The sequence below is a fragment of the Colletes gigas genome, unplaced genomic scaffold (genome assembly GCF_013123115.1).
Source record: "Colletes gigas isolate AHSC1104 unplaced genomic scaffold, ASM1312311v1 Colletes_gigas_Sc00006, whole genome shotgun sequence".
Taxonomy (NCBI): domain Eukaryota; kingdom Metazoa; phylum Arthropoda; class Insecta; order Hymenoptera; family Colletidae; genus Colletes; species Colletes gigas.
The window spans coordinates 199,838-214,460 of record NW_025106635.1 but is presented as its reverse complement, the minus strand read 5'-3'; the positions used below and the strand labels follow the sequence as shown (position 1 = coordinate 214,460).

General features: G+C 45.8%; 1 protein-coding gene across 3 annotated transcripts in view; it reads left to right on the top strand.

Moving 5' to 3' along the window:
- Positions 1-1,340: 1,340 nt before the first annotated feature.
- Positions 1,341-14,623, top strand: part of LOC122395740 (acetylcholine receptor subunit alpha-like) — a 43,842-nt gene continuing 30,559 nt past the window's right edge. For all 3 annotated transcript variants that reach the window (XR_006258994.1, XM_043393579.1, XM_043393578.1), the window contains exons 1-2: positions 1,341-1,744; positions 11,043-11,086. The gene's annotated coding sequence lies outside the window, so the exon portion shown is untranslated. The remainder of the gene's footprint in view (positions 1,745-11,042; positions 11,087-14,623) is intronic.

Sequence of the window (14,623 nt, the reverse complement as noted above, 5' to 3'; positions counted from 1 at the left end):
GAACTTCCTTGTTAAAGTAATCGTGATACGGCGCGGTTCGACAGAACTAAATGCTGCTCGATGAAGGTGGCTCGCGGAGCTTTAAAACACGTGATACGGTTTGATCCATTGGCACACGTTACCCATGGAAACGAAAGTCGAGAGACGCCCAAGCATCCGTTTCTATTTACACCGGTTCACCAAACTATTTACGCGATGCCTATTAAAACTTTAATTATCTGAAAACTTTCGCCAGATTGTAATATACATATTGTATGGAATACAAGTTTTAAAACGGTTTCGTTCAAAGCCATGGTCTTTGTTGATTAATTTTCGCGACCGATTCGAGAAGAGGCTCTTTCTTATTGCCAATGATTCTCGCTGGTGCAAGTTTCAAGCATCTAAATCGAGCAATAATCGCGACAGACGGTGAATCGATTAACTGTCAAGTAGTCGACGATGTCGTGGAAATCTTCTTGTTTGTCCAAGTTTGCCTCCGAAGAATTCATTGGAAAGGATATCATCCTGTGGATACTGGACAACTTTTTTTCTTCATCCTATTCGCCAATTGTCTCTCCTCCGCGAGTCAGTAAACGAGGAAAGAAAGTCCCCCACAGAGCACGTTCCGTTCTGATTGAAAAACTTTTTCCCTACTCGACGGGTTTTAATCGAATCTGCATTATCTGAGAGCTTCGTCGCAGTCGATTCGAAATCAGTTCATTTTGAGAATCTTTCGTGTATCGTGGTATCGCTTAGGGAATGTGGAGGACAAAAGAGACTTAAAAACCTTGGTAATTTTCGTAAATGGAATAATTTTTAGATAACCAGTAGATAAGACGTATGCACAATAGACTGATGGATTCTGGCAACTTGAAATTATGTATATCTAATTTCCAGCCAAAGTTTGGTACAAAGATTGGTTTCATTTTGCTGTTTGATGAGTTTACTCAAAAAATGCGTAAAAAATGAATGTCTAGGGTAGAGAATAGCAGCCCGTTAACGCTACGCGACGCGATTGTAATTATCTGTTTGTTCAAACGGCTCAAGTAACGGGAATAAAGTGCCGCCTTAGGGGCAAAGTTTGACAAATGCAAAAGCCAAAGTGTGACGGCAGGTGAGAGAAACACGTCGGAAACATCGGTTGCGGGATCTAATGCGCTTCTGAAAAGTTTTGCTGTGCAGGGGAATTTCTAATCGCGGACTAGAACTTGAACAGAGGTGCGTAGCGAGTACGCGTACGCATGCGCAGACTCGAGGCGGCGTCGCGATTGCGCATCGTCGCCGCGAGTGTGGCGGGGCGCGAGGGCGGTGTCGGTGGTAGAAGCAGCGAAACGTTTCTTAGCCTTTGCAAAGTTCTCGTCGTTGTGGTCGTCGTCGTGGTCGTTGTCATCGTACGGTCGTCTGTCGTTTCGTTTGTGCACGCTGGTGGCGAACGCGGTGCAGTGAGTGGCGTTATTTCGGCGATCCTCGGTTCGATAACGCGTAAAGTTCCGCCGTGTCGTGTCGTGTCGTGTCGTGTCGCGTCGCGTCGCGTCGTATCGTATCGTATCGTATCGTCGTGTAGCCTTGTTACAGTCGCGTATGATACCACGATGTGTCGACCTGTCGAGAGGCATCCCCGATCACGGTGGAATCAAAGGGTATAACCTGTCATCGTCGCCGCCGCCATCGCCATCGCCATCGCCATCGCCATCGCCATCGTCATCGTCACCGTCACCGACGCTGCCGACGACTACGTCGTCAGTCTCGATCAGCTGTCTCGCGGGTAAGTAGCCAAACGAAAGTTTGTTTTCTCTCTGTTCGTATCGCGTATGTACGCGTGGTTTGCTCGAATAACCGCGTTTCTCTACCGTCGCGAATGCTGTCGAGTGTAACCTAGTTGCGAGCCTTTGTAACGCCCTCGTGTTTATGCCGCGAAAATGCGAAACGTTTGAAACGCCGGGAGAGAGGAGTGCCGCGAGAAGTACGCAACGTCCAAGTGCGTAACGTCGTCGTCCGTGGCTCTGCGATCGTTCCTTCCGTCACGTTCGTTTCTCGATCTCGACGAATACAGATGTATTCGCTCAATGCGAATCAGAGAGAGATTATCGATCTATCGACGTTTCAGAGGCTGCTGCTGCTGCTGCTGCTGCTGCTGCTGTTTTTGGAATCCCGCAGGGAATTCTATACCTATCAAGATTAACCTAGTTACGAATCTTTGAACCGCCCTTCCGTTTCGTCCGCGAGACTGAGAAAGTACGGTCGTGAGTACGGTCATTACGTTTACTTGTGAATCTGCTTAATTTACCAGTCGAGGATAACAATGTCGTGTGTTGGATTCCTCTGAACGCGTGCACGACACAAACAGACGAACCACGAAAATATCTTATTTTTAATTTGGAACGACAGTTTCGCGCGGTAAATACGGAGAACAAAGTGTTTTTCTTTTTGCACTGGATTTGCGGACCTGTAGTTGGACGTTTGGCGTCCTAAATTTTGTCAGGGCTAACCTATTTACTGGGTCTTTGGAACGCTTTCGTGTTTACACCGCGAAAAGAACGAACGTTCGAAAGTTGGCGAGAAAGCCAATGTATTTGGATTACACCCTCCTTCTCCTCCTCCTCCTCCTCCTTCTTCCCCTCCTCCTCCTCCTCCTCCTTCTTCTTCATCTCCTCCTCCGCCTCTCCATCCCCCATCCCCCGCGCATACGTCTCACCCTCTCCCACTGTTTATACTTGTCGGTTGCGCGACATCGATACTTGAACTTAATTAACGACATTAATTAGGTCGTTAATTGCCGAGTACTCTTCACAGAGAAACAAATAACGAAGCTCGATGTTTTTTAGAATCGTTACCCTTATTCTTTTTACGATCTTATTATTTCGTACATAATAATTAAGCAGATTGTAATTGAATATCACGAGTACCGTTTAACTAGCGATTAATCTATCGAAAATCATGTTTTATCGTCGAGCTGTTTGCGAGTGTTCGGCACATTTGTGAAATAATCGAGCCGTTGGAAATATCGAAGCATAGTATATGTATAGGGTGTTGTTTGCGTCGTAGCATAATCGATATGGATTCGACGATATGTTATTAAAAAAAAAAAAGCGATAGCATTTATTTAGGCGTCGTCCGTTAGATGTAGGGAAATAGCGACGCGAGTAGTATGGGATCGAATTGATCAGACAGTGGCGCGGCGCGACGCGTCGTTTCGGTTGTTCCGATCGCACGAGTTCTGCGCGGGAAATTTCGCTTTTTTTACCGCGTTTCTAATTAACGATGCCGCGACTCGTGGCTGAGTGGTTAGTTTACAGAGGCGTCAGGTACGGCCGTTGTCGCGTATTAAGTACACCATTATTAAACGTGTAGCACGGCCGACTTTAAAGGATTATTTTACGCGGTTCGAATTGCTTTTTTGCCCGGCACTGTTACTCCGTTAATCCGTTTAAGCCGTAAATACGACCCAAGTAGAAGAATTTAGGGAGCAAGTATTTCAAGTTTAAGGGCAGAATGCTCGATACGAACGAATCCTTTTCGCAAAGAAGAAAATATCGTGATTTTATTCCGAATTAGCGAGGTAGGAATGGAATTTAGTTCTTCGACGGGCATTTAGACTTTATCGACATTGAAGTTGCTCGATCGCGTCGAGCGAGAAGCCTGATATTTCGCGCTAACGATTAAATATTGTTCCATAAACGCGTGTCGGAAGCATCCGTCGTTCCCAGCACAAGTTCCTTAATTACCCAGTTTACACGGATAGTATACATAGCGGCGGTGTTGCGATTGGTTCGCTGGTCACGTGCTGCTAACCGTAATCCCGATTCCCTGGCCGACGCTCGTGATGATTGGTTAAACGTCGTTGCCGAATTTATTGCCGGAATTACTAGTGACTCGAGTGGCTCGGGCTATCCTTGTCGGTTAGTTGCATTTACAGTCGTCTCGTGCTAATGACTCGGTTTACCGTCTCGACCGATTTCATACTGTTGCCTTTCTCCAGGCAAGCCCATTTCCAAGTAGAAAGGAAAGCAGAATCGATCAGAAGAAGGAACGCGTTTTTCTCGATCCTTGTTCTTTGCCAGTTGAGAAATTTGATCGATAGGAGCAATGAATGACGGCACTTGATACGCACAATCAAAGACTCGGTCCAACCTGGGCTATTATTGTTTTGGTGCTCGTTACGACCGACCTAATCTAACCCAGTTCCTTTATCCGCCTCGTGCAGCTTTTCATTTCCAGCGACAACCTATTCACCGGAAACCTTTTAATCTCTCTTTCTTTCAGACACAATTTCGATTAGCTTGTTTGGCCCATCGTCGCGCTTCCGTCCCTTCAACGAAATTTTGCTTCTCCCAGTAGACTTTTATAAGAAGCTATGGTTATACGTGATTACCGAATCACTTTCTTTGCTAGCCCAGCATATCCGACAAAAGTCTCGAAATATCAAAGGATACGTCTAACGGAAGGGTGGGGCGTGACATTTTTGCAAAGTTACTCGGCCCAGAAGATGAAAGCCGAGCAGTCTGTGCCCGTTGGCAGCCCGATATTAGCTGAATTCCGAAATAAAAGGGTGAAGTAGTTTCCAGTGAAGCCGGTTGGTCGGTCGGTCGGTCGGTCGGTCAGTCGGTCGGCTCGTTTTACCCAGACGTCAGACTTTTAAACGCGATAATTAAAGTTTTTCTTTGAGCCCAGGGTGTCGCAGCGAATCCGACTGGTCCCCGGGTCGTCCGCATACATTTCCGTATTGCGCTAACAGCCTGCTGCTTAACTATTCCGAGAGCGTAGGGGCTCGAACGACGGGAGAATTCGGGGCTTGGCGCAAGCCTGAGAATTACATGCTTCTTTACCCCGGCCACCTCGAATCTTTCTTTTCATCGTAAACCAACAGATTAATTATTTTTTCGGTTGGATTTTTACCTCGAGTAGTTTCGAGCATTTATTTCGTCGAAAGTTTCCTTTCGCAAAGGACAGCACCAGCTACCACCTTTCGAATCTCAAAGAAAGAGTGGGAAGAATGTGTATCGTGGGTGCGTACGATGCGAGAAACTTGTAAAGAATGCTGGCCAATCGCGGGACACAAAGGGACGGTAAAAATATCGTCCATGTTTGTATCGTTTTGCTTAGCAAACAATATGCAATCTCGGATTCACGAGATTCCTCTACACTACAGATAAGGGACACACATTTTCGTAGGAAGCTTTCTCGTGCAATATTATATCCGATTCGTTGGATCTTTCGTTGAAAAGACATTGGTCTTAAACTGGCCTTACTTTTCTATTATTTTCTTCTTCGACAGCCAATATTTTCATTTTCAATAATTTTCTAGACAAGTGCTTCCACAGGAATCGGATGATTCTGATGTTCAGGAAAGGAAAATAGATTGTTCCTCGCTATTTTTCCATCATTTAGAACGCGATAAGAGTTGCAAGTCTCAAGTCCTCTTGATAAGAGACGACGACGACGACGACGACGACGACGACGACGACGACGAGGACGAGTCGCATGCCACGTGAACGTCGAAAAGATTTTTCACGTGTTGCTTATCTTCCTTCTTTTAAGGTCGCCACAATCGCTTATCGACCGGCGGGAATTACTGTCGTTACGGGCCACGCTCCTCTTATGCCATAATAATACCTATTGAAGCCCTTCCGATTTCATAGAAACTCGATCAACGTTTTAAAAGAGCCTCCTCGATATCGGTGTCTATGAAACTCTCTGCTCCTCTTTCGTTTAGAGATACGCGTATGTTACGCTACGGAGAAATCATTAATTTTCAAACTCGTGCTACCCCTTTTCGTTACCTATTGCTTGGTCCAGATTTCATTTTAAACCAGCATAGAATTTCCCGTTCGACTCGACTTCGACCAAACACAACACCGGTATCGTCGCAGAATTATTACGATCCTCTTTGCTTAATCTTCGTAACGCAATCGTGCTGGCCGTTTAAATGCTATTACACGTATAATCGAAATTAAAGTAACGATCACCTCGTTATCTTTTCTAGTTTTCGTGTTTCGTTAACGAGTTGCTCGATTAGACGAAACCGATACTAGGAATATTAGCGGTGGACCTTTTGCACGCACGAACCAACACTTTCGCCATCGAAATAGTAGTAATTAAAGTGGTGAATTTACGAGCAGAGTAATATTCCTTTATCACCGGCGTGTACAAATTCTCTTTTCAATTTCGCGTATCCCCCCCGTTAGTCAGGTCCGCTAATTAATCTGCGCGAAGCGCGTTCGACCAACCGAATTTATTTTACCTCTTGGTAAAATGTGTACAAAAGCGACTTGGATTACACAAACATCGAACGAGAGGGGAGCAAGTATGCGCGAGCACGACAAGATGAACGACGTGTTTTCACGATGGCCTGACAACCACTCGTAATTGCATAAAGCGACACAAGGCCGTAATAAAGTTGCTCTTTCCTCGCCGGACGACACTTACCCCTCCCTCTATCGTCTTTCATGCTCCTTTGCTTGCCAGGATTTTTTATTCCATTAACCTGTATCCCGTTTTTAATAATTTTAATCGCGTTTCCAAAGACACCCTCTCCTCTCTGCCTGCCTGCCTTTCCGTCACGAGCAACGTTTCTTTATAATTTCCATCAACTTTTGTGGAAAATTGAGCGTCGAATAGCCAACAGATTCGCAAAGAAACGGTTATTATCGTAAAACTGGTAGACGATCAATTTCGCTGCTGACTAAAATGAGAGCATCCTTCAGAGTCCCGATAACGACGAGGCGTTTCGAAATCGTTAGGATTACAGTGGCCCTGATCTTGATACCGATTGCTTCGCGAGAATATTATTCGTGCCGGAACACCAGCAATTCGAAAAGGATTTTCTTCTTTAGCGTAAAGATGAAATAAAAGAGGTCGGAGAAATTCGTGTCGGTATCTCTGTTGGAAGCTAAAGAAACAGGTCAGTTAGCTTGAAACACGCAAGTAACGCGTCTTGTTCGAAAAAAGGAACCTCTACACTTTTAAAGACGTTTTTTGCGCTGTCGGTCGCTCGTCGAATACGCCTTGAAGGCGACGCGGGTTAATTTCACCATTAGCCCGGATAATTTACTCTCGAGCAAACTCGAGCCAAGAAGAAATTTAGCAAGTCACAATGGATACCTCAAAGCGCACTCCCCTGAGAGGCATTACGGAGGCTCAAAGCTTTTGGGAGAAAGTCTGCCGTAACCCTCTTGTCTGCAGTTTATCTGCTACAAGTGTTCCGAATACACAGACCTCGCGTAAAAGCGCAGAGCCAACCGTGGCACGCGACTCTGAACGCTCCTACACGCTCTTTCGTTTCTCCGGAATCATCCACCGCACACACCATTTTACTCTATTCTCCTACATTTATCCCTAGTTTAATCCCCTGATCCAACACTTTTAACTTTTACTTGATAGTTAAACAGTTGTGACAATTTAATATATTAGCTCGAATTTTAAATTCATTATTAATTATTAAATTAATAATGCCGTCGACTTTGACGACCAGGGCTCCTTTTATCCCCGAGAAAGAATTTCTTTTCTCGAAAGTGCATAGGATTTCGGGGGTATATCTAGTCACCAAAAAACGTCCTTTTTCATTTTTAATAAACGTAACCGTGGCTAGTGTAGTAATACAATTTAAATATATAAAATTGCTATGGTTTCTAGTATCGACGTCACTGCTGACTGACTTGTTGCGAAGAATATAAGTCGGATAAGCAAAGTAGCAAAGTAGCGAATTGTCAGTTTTTTACGGTTGATTTTCAATTAAATAAAAGATACAATAGCCGGCAGACGGAAGTTAGAGGCTCGTGAGTGAAAAATTACATGCTGAAAAGGTTAAAGGGAGGAACTTGATTCTCTTTCTCGTTCTGTTTTATTCTTCTGTTTCTCGTTTCCTCTCGGTTTTCTCTTGTTTTGCTTCGTTTTTGCGAGACTTTTGTCTTGGTTTTCAAAGAACTGGTAAGTTTCAGAGAAGTGGACCGACAGGAATAATTGCGCTGGGACGGTTTCGCGTGTGGTTACATTGTGAATTCCGAGTTTGCGTGTCGAGCAACTGAAACTCGGGACGAGTTGCAACAGTTTAATTAAATAACGGTAGAAATTCTTTTTCGGTGGACTTGATTTTCCACGTCTTGGCGATATTTTCTAACAAACTACGCGGAAACAGTCCGGACGGACGAGATAAAGAAACTTGTGTCGTTGGAGACAACTCGTACTTATTTTTTTCATGTTTCACTGAATTCTAAACAGCCGTTTTCCATTTGTTGATTCATTTTTGCAAAGTACTTAATTCATTTTAAATATACTTTTGTTTTATTTGTTGTAAAATGTTGTAATACGAGGAATAGCGGTAGGAATAGCAGTAGTTTAATGGGCGAGAGTGTGTTGGAGCCAGGTGTTGTGCAAACGGATAGACATTTGCACCGGTGCGGCGCGGCGCGGCAATGCGGCACGAATTCAGTAGTTTTGACTGATTGTGGTCAGACGTCATTGGCAGCAGAGCAAACAGTAGTTTGGGGACAGTTGTGGTCCGACATTTGATTTTCGATTATACAAGTAGCATCATAATTTGATGCCGTTGTACGCCAGTGATGATTTTAATTAAATCAAAGTACAATATTCTTCGGTGGAAAAAGAATATGACTGTGTTGAGTAAAATTAACACAGGATCGTGTAGCATTATTTGTTGGCGCGTCTGCCTCAATTTCTGCCTACCGATATTAACGGGTTCAAAGTCGAAATGTCAAAAGTTGCCGTGAAATCGCAAGCTTCTGGGACTAGGTTCTCCTCGAATTTACCGAGATTGTCTAACGTTAATCGGAGAGGCAAGAGTAATGCGCGCCGGTTTCCGTTGCTATTAATTGCCAGGGAGAGTTGTGCGCGTTCCAACGGGATGGGTACGGGGTGGGGCGGGGGGGGGGGGGGGGGGAGGCGTTTTCCGTGTGAAAAGGCGTCCAAGACGCGGAGAGAGACGCCTCGTTGACTCGCGCGATGCGGTTAAAACCGAAAGGATACTTTGGATTTGGTTAATTACGAGACGACGCGCTGCAATTTTACTAGTCGAGCACAGCGGGTGCTTCACCTTCCAAACAACTCTGAACGGTTTGCTTTTGTCGTTTCGCGTAAAAAGCAACTTGTTTAGGAAACGATAGATAATCGTAGGCAATAAAAGTGGATTTTTACTCTGGTCGAGGTAGGTAGTATGTGTTCTTTCAAACAGTCTGTATAAATATTGATAAAAATGGACGTATTGTTGACGGTGCAACAATGTTGTTAAAATTCAATAGGTAAAAGTTTCAGGTGATAAATATTCCCGGTCGGGTTGAAATTTCTGTTGGAAGGGCGCGCGTAAAATTGATATTTAAATCGTTACCGAATTGAAAAACTTGGGCTCGCGTACTCAAGCAGTGGGGGGTGGGCGGGGGGAGGACCGTGTGTACAGATTTGGAGTGAAGTGCGAGGGGGGAGGACGACTGTCCGCATTGATTTAGCAAAGAAGAGAGGTAGGACTAATGGGAGCTGTTAACGGGCCGAGAGGCAAGCAGCCAGAGACAGAGGTTTTAGAATATATTTGCACGGCGAGTTTAGGCGCCGCGCGGCTCTGATCCTGTCGAGGAAGGCGGTTAATCTAAATAACACGTAGGAACCGACGCGACGGAAATCAGTTTCGTAGAAATAATGCAGCCAGAGAGCGAGAAAGAGGCTAGCTGGCTGGCTGGCTGGCTGGCTGGCTGGCTGGCTGGCTGGCTGGGTCTCTCTTGGCGGAAATTAAAATGCTCCCGTTTGCCTGCGAAAAGAACTAGATCCACAGCGAACATTAAATAGAACAGAGTAGAAAGCGCGGAGTCGGACACCTGGTAAAAAATTTTTCGCCGCGGTCCTTTCGGAAAACGCATTTCAGAAGGAGATGTAAAAGAAAATGAAAAATATCGATCCCGCGGCCGACTTGACGCGTTATACGCGACATAGCTTGGCACATTGTATTAGGACGAAAAGCTGCGCATGCATGTTCTTGAATAGAAAATCTGCTCGAGCATTGGGACTGCTTCGATTTTATTCCACTCCCTTTTCCCTCCCCTCTTCTCTGTCGCGCAATAAATATAAGCTCGTATCTTTGATCGGGGATAGAAGGTGTGTCGCGCGCGTACCAAATCACTTTCAGTTTACTAGTTTTCTGCCCTTTTTAACGTTTAAAACCCTCGTTTCCTCTTCTCGATTCCTACAGTTTACGTTGAAACGTGGTCGGTCGGTCGGTCGTCGGTCGTTGTTCCGTCGAGCAACGGTCCTCGAAGGTGTCCAGTGCTCGGGTGCTTTTATCTTGATTGATTTTCTTTCTTTTATCATTTAAAATGTATGCCGTGCGTCGAATCTGGAGCGCAAACCGATTTGCCACGTAATATTCTTGATGCATTTCAATTTTTATCCGAAACATTTTGCCGTTATTGCCAGTAAGTTGAACGATGCGTCGATTACAATGGGACCACCCACCGGGTCTGTATAGAACAGCGGCGCTCACGAAAAGACAATGGCGCAGCGATATTTTCTAGCCTGTCGACGGAAGAATTTGCACAGGGGCCGCGGATAAAAGCATAAGGGAAATGGAAATTTCCTCAAAATCTAAAACCGACGACGAGATTACTCTCTCGTTTTCGCGGAAAACGCACCTACATATGTTCCGCATCGTTCTTAATAAACCACTATATCACGAAGAACGCATTACACGCGGGGGTAATGGTCGGTGAAATTGCGATCGTAACACGGCACCAACATCATCGTTACGTGGTCTGTTCCTCGACAAAGCACACGGTGCAGCTTTGTCCATTTTTACGCAGCTGGCCTGCTTTATCTCCTCTATTGTATTTCTATCCTAAATTCAACGATAAATATTGGATAAAAATGAAAAACAAACGACGCGTACGATACGTCCATCCGTATATGTATAAAGTTTCATTAGAATGCAGTAAAATGTAACAGAGGTTTGAAACGAAAACAGAGTAGACTGAAATTAATAAGAAATGAAATTTGCTCGTGTTGAGCGAATATGCAAGTATACATATATATATATATATATATATATATATTTCCCTCTGTTACAGGTGACCGTCCAATAGCAGTGTTTCGCGTTTCGACTCAGCCTACGGTAAGAAAGTCAGTTTTTCGTTCTAGTCGTTTGTAAAATCCCTTTACGCACTCGTATACCTGACCAGGTAATAGCAGTAAAACCGACTTTATAGTCGTATCGATTCCGACTCGCTCCGACTGGCCAGCGTCTTTTCTCCCCGTACAATAAAATGTACAGAGTGATGAATAAAAGGGCCGCGAGAGTCTTGATTGTTTTCTTTTCCGATCGTCGATCGGCTGGCCGGCGTGGTATCTTTGAGGAATAATTGTTGCCGGGTTGAGGGTAACGGATCCGAATAAGGGAGAACCGCTCGATGGGAGAGAGGAAATTGATCGAAGAAATTGAAAAGCGCGGACGCCCCCATTAGGCCGAACGAGCATCGGCATGATTTCACGGACCGGCGGAATTATACTTTCAAAGGGGTTCGCGAGGCACGAGGGTAGCAAAACTTGATCAGAATTTGTTCGCGTACAGTGGTACATAGTCGCGTATTTGGATAAGAAAATTATAGAAATTTCCAAGCGAACAGGGTCAAATAACGGCCGACTGATAATAAACGACGAGCAAGTTATCGCGACGGCGAGCCACGTGGCTCAAGCTGCCAACAAAACGCAGCCGCGTGTTCGTAGTTTGCGCTCCAGACATCGATTGCCACTTTACGCGCAGAGTGGACAGTGTCGATGACACTTGCTCGTTCCGTAAATAAGAGACACGACGGGTGTCATCGACCGGCAGACACGTCCTGTCCTTCCTGATCCTTGGAGCAACGCGAGTTCTAGAAACCAAATGACATTGTATTCTGTCCGAACCACCAGTTCTCCAACTACATTTCAAATCTGACGTTTCTCCGCGAGCCAGAGACGCGGGCAAATTTTTTCATTCGCAAACAAACTCGTCTCTCGCTTCTGTTCTCGGAGCCTCGCGGGGGCTGTTTTGCATCAGAATGTTCTTCTTCTCCCGCGAAAATCAACGTTACAAACTATTAAGTAGCAAGTTCCGTAACAGGATCCCGCGCTGGCGAACTTGCATCGTTTCGACTTTAACGTCACTTTAAATGCCGAGGAGCGACGTTGAAGAGCGTTCCGAGTATGGCCACGCGTCCGTCCGCCCGGCTTCACGATGCATTAATTCAAAGTAGCGGCTTGGTGAATTGTGGCCCGCGGGGCCGTTTTTATCGAAACATTCCAACTAAACGCGTACGTTTACCGTAAAACAAAAATATCAAAACGATCGGTTCGTTCGATAGGTTCCTTATTATCGATTAGTTCGATTTGTCCCAGGTTCGATTTAGACGTAAGAGGGGTTCGTTTGATCTCGTTGCCTCGATAGAGAATGATTATTCCGAACAAGATCGCCGCGCCCGGTGACGACGCTTAACGACGATAACGATCCCCCATCTCCCCGATAAACGATCATTCTCCCCTGGAAATAATTATCCGCGGGTCGTGTCGAAATGGACAAATAGTTGGTCGAGTATGGAAACCCTCGAGCGGTCCGCAGAGTCGCGCATTTAATTGGAGCACATATTAATTACGCAATTTCCGCGCTCGATTCTATTATTCGGTGCAACATCCTGGGAACAGCTATCTTCGCCTGTTTCCATTTCCTTCCAAGCTGCTCCGTTCTCGTCAGCTTTCGATTTTTTCACTCGGTTTCAACATACGCTCGATCGATTCCCGATCGTTGCTCCTCTCGCTGGCTGCCCCTCGCCTACGATACTGCACACTCGAATCCTCTAAAATCCATTTATCGTAGATGTTGAAAAAGAGGAAAGAAAATGGAAGAAGGGGGCGGGTAGTTATCATCCAACAATCCGGATGAAAGTTGTAGATTGTTGGGTTGCTCGGGCAGGTAGTAGTAGGGCTCAGGAATCGACGTTCCGCAAAATAGTTCCACAAGGTGGCCCCCCGCACAACGACCTATTTTCCGTATTTTCACTCTCGTCCTCGTCCCGCGCGTAGCTTTTGTTGCTCCCTTTTCATCGCCCCAACCATGGATTCAGGTCAGCTCCGGTCGTTGCTTTTACAGCGACGACCCTCCGCCCTCATCGGGCCACCCACACGTACACGCGTGCACACGTACACGGAAACACACGACCGTTCGCAGCACCCACAGCCCATCAGGCCACGCTGCTCGAACCGAGACGACGTGTACCAGTCCACGAAAATTGCCGGAAACGCGCTACTTCGCCGGGAATAATTGCCATCGAGTCTGGCCATCGATGAGAGATCGATTTCTCGTTTATGCGAAACGCTATCTGCAAACTGCTGTCCGATGCTTGGCGAGAAAAAAAGGACAAGATCGTTCGAGCCATCGACAAACGCCTCGCCTCGCCTCGCCTCGCCTCGCCTCGCCTCGCCTCGCCTCGCCTCTACGTTTCGCGATACTACCTTCTACACCCTGTTACCTGATTACGGCTCGATTACAATCATTTTTCATCGATAGACGTATCTCCGAATTCCTACTCATTCTCGAGACAACGATTCAACGAGTGGATAAATTTGTTATAATGACCAAGATAAAGACGAGCCCGATTGTTTCGCGAAATCCAACGGGGTCTGTTGGCAATTTTTATTCCTTTTTTAAATTGGTCCGACCGGAACGAGGAGGCGGTCGGTGGACGCGTTTCCAGCAGTGTTTTCGCACCGGTCGGAAACCTTTGTTCCTTTGAAAGGACAGCGAGCGCGGAATATTTCGTCTTGGGCGTTAAACAGTGTCGCTCGGGTCTCGGTTTCGTTACGGATTCCCCCGGGCAAAACCACCTAATGACCAGACGTCGTTACACGCGTTACAACAGTCAACGTTAACGCCTATGGAGGCAATTTGCTTTAAAGGGAAAACGAGTTTACCTGTTCGCGAGCCAGTCGACAATTTAGCCCCCGCTGTTTTTCCTGGCCAGTCCTTTGTCCAGACGGAAATTCGATTTTTTGTTTCTCTCGGCGAAACTTTGCGTCGAAATATTATCTCGATATTTAAATTTTACGGTACAGAATTACTTGTAACTAAACGCACTTTTCAAAAGTCCTTGTTTATTTTTTATCGCTATACGGTCCAAGGGGAGGATTTATCGTAAATTGTAGGTAGGAAGTGGAGGTATCGCGGGCTACCAGTTGAGCTGTCAGACGCTCGAAAATTTCGCAGATTATCAAACACCTTTTCGCGGAAATGCCATGTCCGGGGGCCGGATTTTATCGCCGAAACGACGAAACTTGTCTCTTTCGAAATGTTACTTTCCTATGGAAATTCCGCAAGTTATCTTTTCGCGGAACCGGTGAAACTTATCTTCCGGCGAACGCCATTCTCTCGCGAAGATTGTAAAAGTTATCTTTCGAGAAGGATCAAAAGTTGTCTTTGCCCGGAACGTTGTCCGAGTTATGTTTCGCCAAAGGATCGTTCGGGTTTATCTTTGCCCGACGAAGAACGGCCTGTGGAGTTTATCGACGAATAATTGGAAAACAGAAAAACGCGGAGGAAAGGAACGGTCGTTTTCACGCGCAAAATAACAGAGGACGCGACGCGACGCGACGCGACGCGACGCGCTCGGAATTCTCCTCG